At 34.8% G+C, this 10273-nt stretch overlaps 1 long non-coding RNA gene across 2 annotated transcripts in view; it reads right to left on the bottom strand.

The window, feature by feature from the left end:
* Positions 1 to 1153: 1153 nt before the first annotated feature.
* LOC136029948 (uncharacterized) overlaps positions 1154 to 10273 on the bottom strand; it is a 29061-nt gene continuing 19941 nt past the window's right edge. For both annotated transcript variants that reach the window (XR_010618146.1, XR_010618147.1), the window contains exon 3: positions 1154 to 1596. This is a non-coding gene — a long non-coding RNA (uncharacterized LOC136029948). The remainder of the gene's footprint in view (positions 1597 to 10273) is intronic.

Here is a 10273-nt window from a genome sequence, read left to right as displayed (position 1 = left end):
TTTGAATTACCACAGCCAAGCTGGTCCCACGCCTAACAGAACAAGATCATTTCCCAATTATTTAGTTTGAAACGGGGGTCAGAGGAGTGACTCTGTAAGCTCAGCCAGAGTCGACCCAGCTCTAAATGGGTACCTGGAGAAATCTGGGGAAGGTAAACAGGAAGGATGTGCGAAAGCACAGGATGGTTGCCCCGCAGCCCCCCATTGCACTTCCTGGCTGAAGGGCCAAGAAACGGAGATCAGCACCGCCGGTAGATGAAAGATGACACATTAAAGATGGGAGCAATATGACACAGAAGATTCACAGTTAGTTTTGATTATAAACTTTCAGTCATCTGCTATAGTCTACTATTTTTTAAGGATAGTTTAGTCTCTGGGCGTGGAGTAAGTCTCTACGTTCGAGCTAAGATTAGCTTCTTAGAATGATAACATCTACATCGTTATTCTTAATTAGAGTAGCCATCCCAGTGTTCTGGAAATCACTTTATGAAAGTATGAAGTCAAGTCTATGATGCTACAACCTGAACCCTAAAAGCGTTTTACCGTTTTATATTGTTTTTATAAACTTATATAAAGTTGAATGCATTAATCTTTTTTTGACGATAAAGCCCTATGTTAACGGTGGATCCATCTCTGTTTCGAAATAGGGGATACGGAGTTCGATCCCAACTGCCGCAGGGTCTGGCATTACATAAATATTATGCATTGACGTCTCCAAAAGAAGAAAAGTCAAAGAAGAAGAAGAACGATTTTGCTCCTTAACCACTCATTTAATCCCACTAAAAGTGATAAATCTGAAATTCATCTTAAAATCTCAAATTCTTATTTCCCCTTAACTGTCATTTGCGGGGAAAATTGGTCGAATCAAGTAAGGACTGGTGTATTAGATTTTAATGATCTTTTTGGCTTTTGAATTTAAGGCAATCATCTCATTTCAAAGGACAGATTCAAATTACAAACAAAAAGATAATTTAAGACTTCTATCGCTGTTTCTGTTTTGAACAACTTGGTCAGTATGTTTTCGAATCCTCTTAGATCAGCTTAACAAGGGAAGGAGCTGGTGCCAACAAGGTCTATTACCTCAACTCTACAAGCCCATGCAAACAAAATTTGGTTACAGTTTACTCACTTCAACAACTTAGACACAACTGTATATTTTAAGAAACAATTTTATTCGCTCATTGAAAAAGTCCCCATTCAACGACAGAAATTCATAAAGATAAATTTTGCAGTAACTGGAAAAACTAAAAAGAAGCTACTCTAGCCAATACCGCAATCAAAAATCGAGCTTGTCAGTCATTTCTCTAATTTCTGCTGGCGTTAACTTCAAGCCCTGTGTCTGACAACCACCCCTTCCACAACATTCTTTTTCAGTTCTGCAGTCTTTATTTAAAACATTGCCCTCTATAGAAGCATTAATTTCCAAAAAATCCCACACTTTTGAACTTTTTCCTACAGCTAACTTGGGTCGTCCTTTGTTCAGTCCTTCCAACATCACACATGCCTTGCACACTGGTTGACTTGATATATAACTACAGCGAGTACATTTTCCTTGAATAGGTAGTCGAATTCCCTCTTTAATCGAAAGTTGCTCCCCTGAAAAATACAAACATCATAACTAACTAAAGAAGCTACAACATCTGAATTGCCAATTCTTATACTGATTAACATATTAATTGTCTTTTTTTCCTCAATATATTCGTTGGAAAACTCTGATAACTTTTTTCCCGGTAAGCTTTTCCACTAAACATAATTAAACTGCAACCAAGGCAGGGGGTTCACCCCTTGCATGTCGACAGATTCCTGTAAATGTAAATAAGCAGTATACCCAAGTCCATTTGAGATCTCTCAATGGTGGGGAAAATATACAATGGAATGACCAAGACAATATATACGGAGATGATCCAAGACAACTTACATGCATAAATGTATTTACATATTTTCTATAAATAGAGACTTCCTTTGAATAGGGAATTGGAACCATTGGGAGGTTTAAATACCGCACTACTAAACATATTCCCAATCTTGAAATCGTCTGTAGATACCGTTGGCTGCACTGAGGTCTGAAATATTTTAGGCTAAATATGTAAGCAGCTGCTGGCTTACGAGATTTTTATTTTTCAAAAAACAATAAGATACTTTTATGCTTCTCTGGCACGTTTCAGATTACGTCTGATTGCCACAGTTACGATACTCCGTGAGGAAGGAGATGACAGCTCTAGCTACCATCACTGCAAGATCTAAGTACCCCTTCATTTATCGAGGAATAAAATTATGGAGTAGTAATGATAAAAAAAATTAATAAAATAAAAAGGTTTGAAAAATTTAGAAATAAAGTTATGAAAAAAACGTATTTTGATTTTTTTTTCAATTGTGGTCTGAGATGTACGAAATAGGATAGAGGAATGCTTGAATTGTTTGTTGTTTTTATTACGGTGACTCCAGAGGTAACTCAGCGAGGAAAGATGTACGGTGCTATTTGCAGTATCAGTTTTTGCTGTGTAGTTTGTTCATAAAAAAAAACTCTTTATTCCTGGTACGCCCCTAGGATAACTTGCTACAGTGAGTTCATAGGCCAGCCAGGAAATTTAGTCGAAAGAATTTTTTTCCCCGAAAAAATATATTCTATTAATAAACAAAACTAACTTAACCGATCAATGGTAATAAATGATTCATCTATCCCACTCTACATTCCAAGACACTTCTTTTACCTCCCCTCAACGTTTTATTAACCCTAATGCTTTCAGACCTTTAACTCTCGAGTTAATATTTGGGTTCTGAAACGTTTAAATTACTTAGAGTACTCGAGTACACCTTAATTTGCATGAACCAAAAGTTGAATCCCCTCATTTTACAAAAGTTTCCGCCCATGGGAACTAGTGAACAGATGATGACAAAAATCTTATTTGAAAATGAAAATAATGAGCTTCAGAACAGAATGCTTTACTTTTTTCAAAAGATGTTCATTTCTCAGTCATTTGACAGACAACTGTATTCCTAATTAGGATAATAAGTCTGCCTCGTTTCCTGGTGCAGACTTCCACAAGCTCAATTTTACCTCTTGTATGAGTTTGAAGTAGAAAAAAGAACAGACTATTGTTTTTCAGAATTTCTTCCCTGAAGCTTCCATAGATCACAATTGGGAAGCAGGTTCTTAAACGATGTTTCTCAAACTTTAATCAGCATAAATACATACTAATGATGAGTATGATCAGCATAATCCCATCAAATGAGGCAAAGTTTTCTGTAAAACCTCAGGTAATAATAGCTACCGAGAATGGGACACAAGCTTTCAATACTACAGGCACAATTCTATGCAATGTTTCGAATGAATATATTATTTTCATATCCATAGAAGTTGCAAGCTCAGGGACAGAAATTTTAAATATATATAGGCTTGAAATAAATAATTTATGTAGATAGGAATGTGGCATCAATGCTTAAAATAAAATCGTTTTACGCTCAAACATGAGGATTTTCAAAAATACCAGCGCGGGCTTCAGGGAATTTTTCGAAGGAAAGGATCTTGGTTGGTCTTAGTGAAATTAAATAAAAAAAAAAACAAGTTTTTTTTAACTTAAAGTAAGGAGTGATATTAAAACTTAAAACGAACAGAAATTACTCCGTATGTGAAAGGGGCTATTCCCTCCTCAAAGCCCCGCTCTTTGCGGTAAAGTTCGACTCTTTCTCTCAAATCTGCTTTTTAAAACAGTGAAAAACTTTAGCGTAAAGAGCGGGGCGTTGAGGAGGGAACAGCCCCCTTTCATATACGCAGTAATTTCTGTTCGTTTTAAGTTTTAATATCGCTCCTTACTTTCAGTTAAAAAAACTTATTTTTTTAATTTAATATCTGGACGTTTTTGAATTAATCCATGTTTTGATTTTGGCTCCCCGCACGTGAGTACTTAGAACGAAATTTGCATATTTTTTTGTTTTGGCTAAATGGCTTTCTCTTAGTTTTGATCGGACGATTTTAAGGAAAAAGGAGTGGGGGAGGAGGCTTAGTTGCCCTTCAATCTTTTGGTTACTTAAAAAGGCAACTAGAACTTTTAATTTTTTACGATCGTTTTTATTAATAAAAAATATAAGTAAGTTCCGAATTAACTTTCGTAACGAACTTCTATATACGCATATTTTTATTACGTATATGAGGGGGTTTGCCCCCTCTTTAATACCTTGCTCTTTACACTAAAGCTTAAATTGTGTCCCAATTCTTTAAGAAATACCCCTAAATCACAAAGGCCGTTGAAGAAATAGTTGAACTTACTAAAAATACTTTAGCGTAAAGAGCAGGTATTTAGGAGGAGATGACCCCCTCATATGCGTAATAATTTCCGTTCGTTTTGTTTTAATGCTACTCCTTACTTTCAGCTGAAAAAACTTTTTACATATTTATCTTTTCATTGTTTTTTGTTGTAAATAATATTAGAAAATCCTGCGCCCCCTTCATGGAAATTCTCTCATCCCATGACAAATTCCTCCATGGAAAGATCCTCCCACGTAACCTCCTCCCTATCCAGGAAAAAATTCCCTTCAAAACGTCTGTACACTTTCCAATAACTATTACTATATGTAGACACTGGTCAAAGTCTGTAACTTGTAGCCCCTCCCCCTGGGACTGTGAGGGAGCAAGTTGTCCCCAAAGGCATAGTTATTAGATTTTTGACTATGCTGAACAAAACGGGTATCTCAGAATTTTGACCCGTTGACTTTGGGAATAAAATGAGCGTGGGAGGGGGTCTAGGTGCCCTCCAATTTTTCGGTCACTTAAAAAGGGAACTAGAACTTTTAATTTCCGTTAGAATGAGCCCTCTCACAACATTTTATGACCACTGGGTCGATACGATCACCCCTGGGAAAAAAAAAAACAAAAAAAAAACAAATAAACACGAACCCGTGATTGGTCTTCTGGCAAAAAAACGAAATTCCACATTTTTGTAGATAGGAGCTTGGAAATTCTACAATAGGGTTCTCTGATGCGCTGAATCCGATGGTGTGATTTTCGTTAAGATTCTATGACTTTTAGGGGGGGGGGATTTCTCCCTATTTTCCAAAATAAGGCAAATTTTCTCGGCTCGTAACTTTTGATAAGTAAGACCAAATTTAATGAAACTTATATATTTAAAATCAGCATAAAAATTCAATTCTTTTGATGTATCTATTAGTATCAAAATCCTATTTTTTAAAGTTTCTCTTACTATTGAGCCGGATCGCTCCTTACTACAGTTCGTTACCACGAACTGTTTGATATTTCCATCTTCTACTGTGCTCAGGATTATAAGCAACAAATTTTGTTATGTAAGCATCTTCAGGCTCTCGCAGACTGGATGATTAAAATATCTTGCTACACAGCCGACTTGAACCACAAGCTTGTTTTTTGTAACAAAGCCTGACAAAATCCCGAAGAGAAAACCTATTTTCCAAGAACACTGATTCATTTCTGAATCAATTATTTATACTGTCAACATTAATTAAAGAGGGAAGTTCTCTTTTTATCTGTTTTCCTTCCCCAGCGCCTACTGTCAAGAAATTGGGAAGTGATTTGTCCTTCTTCTTTTTTTCCATACAGTAAATTGTATTATTAAATGAATCATTCTGCTTGGGCATGATTTTTTCTTTCTTAGACGTAGTCCTTCTTTCTGCTTTTTCTTCGATCCACTAGAAAATGCCTTGATTAAAAATAGGGAAAGGATGAATGACGGATACGGTGATCAAAATTAAACAAGTTTGCCATAGAAAATCAACCCCGCTCGGTTACAAGCTGTAAAAGCCTGAACAATTCGAAAAGACTATCACTAATAATATTTCACATTTCGCTGTAGTTGGTGAAAATACAAATGATTATCTAATATTGATCTCAAAAAACAAATGCCGGACTGTTATTTGGGCTTCTATTCATTTTTCACTTTACCTTTGATTAAATTATACCAACAAAATTTCAAACTAGAAGTGATCAAACCTGTAATTAATAACAGGAGTAAGTACATAGCATTGCAGGCAACTACCTGACAGTAAGGGAGGAGAACTACAGTTACGGTTGGAAATACAGACGGAGTTCAGCCTGCTTCAAAGAAATACATTATCACCACTTTTCTAATGCGGAAAAACATTTTCCTTTATATTGAAAACTCTTTGCTACCTTTTCCATGGAAATTAGATTTTGTCTTGACACGGTGAATCAGCAGACTTGCTTGTTTTAGAAACCAGCATGAGTATAATCACTAACTCATCTTGGAAAGAAACGCGAAATGTCAATTTTCCAAAAGAATCGTTTTTCATTACAGATGGAAGCAGCAAAAGGAATACTAACAACACTATTAGCTGCAATGGCATTTACATCATGAACGGAATAAAGATTTACACACTAATTTCAAATGATGTCATCATATTTTATTTGTTACCGGTAGGTTTAGTCTGATAATGTTTCTTTCTTTAATATAGGCGTTTTGAGTTTCTCTTACATAAAAGCTTCCAAGTATTTTATTGTATTCCTAATGCAACTTTTAATGCTGAATTTAAACAAATAATAACGGATTATGCAAAGTTAAAAGGAATAAATTTATGTACAGTAAATACAAAAACACATTAGTATACTTTTTACATGAGAAAAAAAAACATTTTAAGATGTAGGTCTACATATGGTTTAGATTTACTTAATTTGGTATGAAAAGTAGATTATTATTTTGTAAACAAGTTCGAAGTGAAGGTGTCTAGGAAATGCTGGTGGCGACTTACTAACCCCTGAAATTCGCGTGCTAGCTTGAAATTCTTCGTTTTTCTAGCAGAAATAACTTGATTTTCGAAGCATAAACGAAAGAGTGAAAGAACAAAAATACACCAGGAAATGACACTTATTACAGACAATTCAATAATTTCCGTCGCCTTGCGGCTCAAAACAGCCTTTTAAGCTTAATTATTTCTTAGAAAACGAGGGCAAGAGACAAATCAAAAGAAAAATACACGTTTTAATGGTAGTTCACATATTCTTGCGGTGCTTCGCACCAGAAAATATTGTTCTGACCATCCAACGAATTCATTCTTAAGCGAATCAGTAAAACGATAGCACTCAACTCTGAATGTCAAAGAAACTTGGACCCTTTGCTGCATGAGTCTTTCTTTAAGTATTCTTTTCACTTAAAAAGTTTTTCAAAGGGATGCAAAAATAAAAAATAAATATTGCACTTTTTCAAAGCTTATTTCTAAGATTTCTGAAAACTTATTGTTAAAAATAACTTGTTCTATTATAGAAATTTATACCACTGCCTGATTTTGATGCTGTAGCCACATTTTTGGTGTCTATTCCCAAAGGAAAAGGGAAAATGACACCCTTGGCTATAATTACTATAAGTACTCAGTCTAAGAATGGTAATTTTATTTCTTAGCCGAGCTCCCGAAATTCTAGATCTGTCACTACTTCAAAGGTGTAAATACACCTTTTGGTAGAAAAATTAAAATAATTTCTTAAGCACTGTTCCTCATGATTTTTCTGAATTTGTGCTACTGTATTTATGCAAATTAATGAAAAAAGAAAAAGCTTACAGGATTGTCGGTTTTACGGCGTTCATATAGACAGACAGAGAATTCCTCCTTGTACGATTTGAAGCCATTTAAGGCAAAGTTGCTGACGTTGCAGGAGCGTAACCTTACTGTTTTGAGATCTGATGTGTTTAAAAACGAATTGAACAAGCTTTCCTCACTGGATTCGGCCATAGTATCAAAGACTGTAGCTGTGCAAAGTCGAGTTGAAGTGGGCACTCTTGCGGTTTCAGCAGCCTTACTTAATACCTCCTGTAGAAATGGCGTCAAAGACTGAGAACCAGATCAACCCACTAAGATGGTTTCAAAGATTGAGTGATCAACAAGTGAGAAATTTTCGAATGCAGAAGAATCAAGATGCTGTCTTTAGGAAAAGAGCAAGATACAAATCTTGGCTTGTCATAAAATACTTCTTTAACTCCACGACTATGAGCTCTCTAAGGAGTACAACAATGGGGCCATCACTGGCTCTAGTATTACAAAAAAAATTCAAGCCCTTACTAAGTGTCCTCGACTGCCAGTTACATATAAAGAAGCACTTTGACTACAGTGGCGTCGCAAAAGGGAGCATGCACAAAAATAGCAGCTTCTAGCACAATCAAGCTCTTAGACGAAAGCCAGAGATTATTAATGGTATCATTGCCACCGTTGGATGTAAAAAAAAAGTTCAAAGGCTCCGCACTTTCCTATCAACAAGGAAAGGAGGATTAAAGCCACCCTTTTTGCAGTATTTTTGAAAATATCATACTGGAAAGTGAAAAATTTTATGTTTTTCACTAATTTTCACAGTTTCGTCAATGGTTTACGCAGGTGAAGCGTGTCTTGGGATAACCAGAGCTGCGATATCGTTTCCTGACTCACCCCAATCCCCCGACTCTTCTTCTCTACTAATTTCGTCATACTCTTCCGTAAACATTTAATCATTTTCATCAGATTTTTCAAAGAACTTATTTTCATTTCCGGAGTTTTTATATTCAGAATCATTTCCACCAGTTGGCTTGACATCTTCGGCTTCATCAGGGAACTCCGAGCAGTTTTCTTCGGGGGTATAATTGGTTTCGAGAGAACCAAAATCCAAGAGCGCGTGCCAAATATAAATGATGAGAATTTGCAAAACATGAAGATCAGGAATTTGCTCCTAGCCTGCACGCTTTGACGAAACTGCTCCCAGAATCAGTCACAACACGAAACATATTATATGTCCGCGCAAACCTCCTCAGTGAAACTTGGATTGCTGAAAGAATGTTTAACCTTCTTGAAATGTAAAGTACATTGGTGCAACTTCTACTCGTTTTTCATTTTCCCTGGGGTAATAGGCAAGGGCCTCTATATTGCCAGATCCCTTTGCAGACCAATAGTCTAAAGTCCAGCTGGCCTGATTGGTATACCTTACAGTAGCCTTTAGCTTAACTTGTGTTTCTCTGGCAGAAATATTCATCTGAAGATGGATCTTCCTAGATCTCTCCTGGATGGTGCTTTCAAGCCTCCTGTTACTTATGAAATTAATTTTTAAAAACTTTCCAAAATGAAGTTTTTGAAAGAAAAGTAAAGGCCATATTACACTTACGATCAGAAGAAATCGAAATCTACAATAGCTTAAACTCAAAACGACAAAAAATTACTATTAAAGAATAAATTAAACCAAAAACGAACTGAAATTAAATAAACAATTATAGCGAAAAAAAGATACAACTGGTAGCCTACTAATATAAATGAATAATTAAATCTTAAAACGGGTAAAGCTTAAATTGAATATGCAAATCAAGCTTAAAATGAATAAAAATGTTTTGCCTTTGAAGTATAAATGAAACCCAAAACGAACAGAAATTAAATAAACAACCATAGCAAACTAAGATACAGTAGGCACTAATGTAAATAAATAAATAAAGCTTAAAACGAGCGAAAATAAATTGCATATACAAATCAAGCTTGAAACGAAAAAAAATCATAACAAATAATAGTTCTGGATATTACCTCCTTCTCTCACTTTAAAAGTCTAAAACCTACTGTGTCATCGGGACTCTACTAATAACGAACTATAAGAAAAATATTTTTTGTAATTATTACAAAATTGAAAATAAACATGAAAATTACAGCAAAATTAAATTTTGAATTGATGATCTTCCAGTAATTAACATTATTATATATAATATATTAAGTTTAATTTTATTAGTTGTTTCCAAGAATGTTCAAAGCAAATATAGTTTCACTACAAACAAGAGTTTGGATACTGCCCCCTTCCCTAACTGTTAAAGTTTAAAGCATACTACGTCATTGGCGCTTCACTGGAAACGAACTAAATTACAAACATTTTCTTTTCCCGTTATTACAGCATTGAAAATGAAAATAAAAATTACAGTGAAATAAAATCTTGAACTGATGATTTTTCAAAAATTACTTTCATTATATGTCAAATATTCAGTTTGATTTTATTTGTACTTTCCAAGACTTTTCATGACACATATAGTTTTCAGTTAAGCGCCAATGACGCAGTAGCTTTTACACTTTTACAGTGACAGAAGGACGCAATACCCAACATTTATTTATTGTGATTTTTGTTTATTTCAAGCTTGATTTGCATATTCAATTTAAGTGTGGCTCGTTTTAAAATTTATTTATTCAATTATATTAGTACCTACTGTATGGTTTCAAAAACATATAATAACGTTTTCTGTTGAAAAACAGAAAAAATGCAAATTGTTATTTCAAATTTTTTTTTATTAGTTTGTTTTGCAAT

This window comes from Artemia franciscana, chromosome 1 (assembly GCF_032884065.1).
Source record: "Artemia franciscana chromosome 1, ASM3288406v1, whole genome shotgun sequence".
NCBI classification, from domain to species: domain Eukaryota; kingdom Metazoa; phylum Arthropoda; class Branchiopoda; order Anostraca; family Artemiidae; genus Artemia; species Artemia franciscana.
This window is presented reverse-complemented; position numbering and strand designations above follow the sequence as displayed.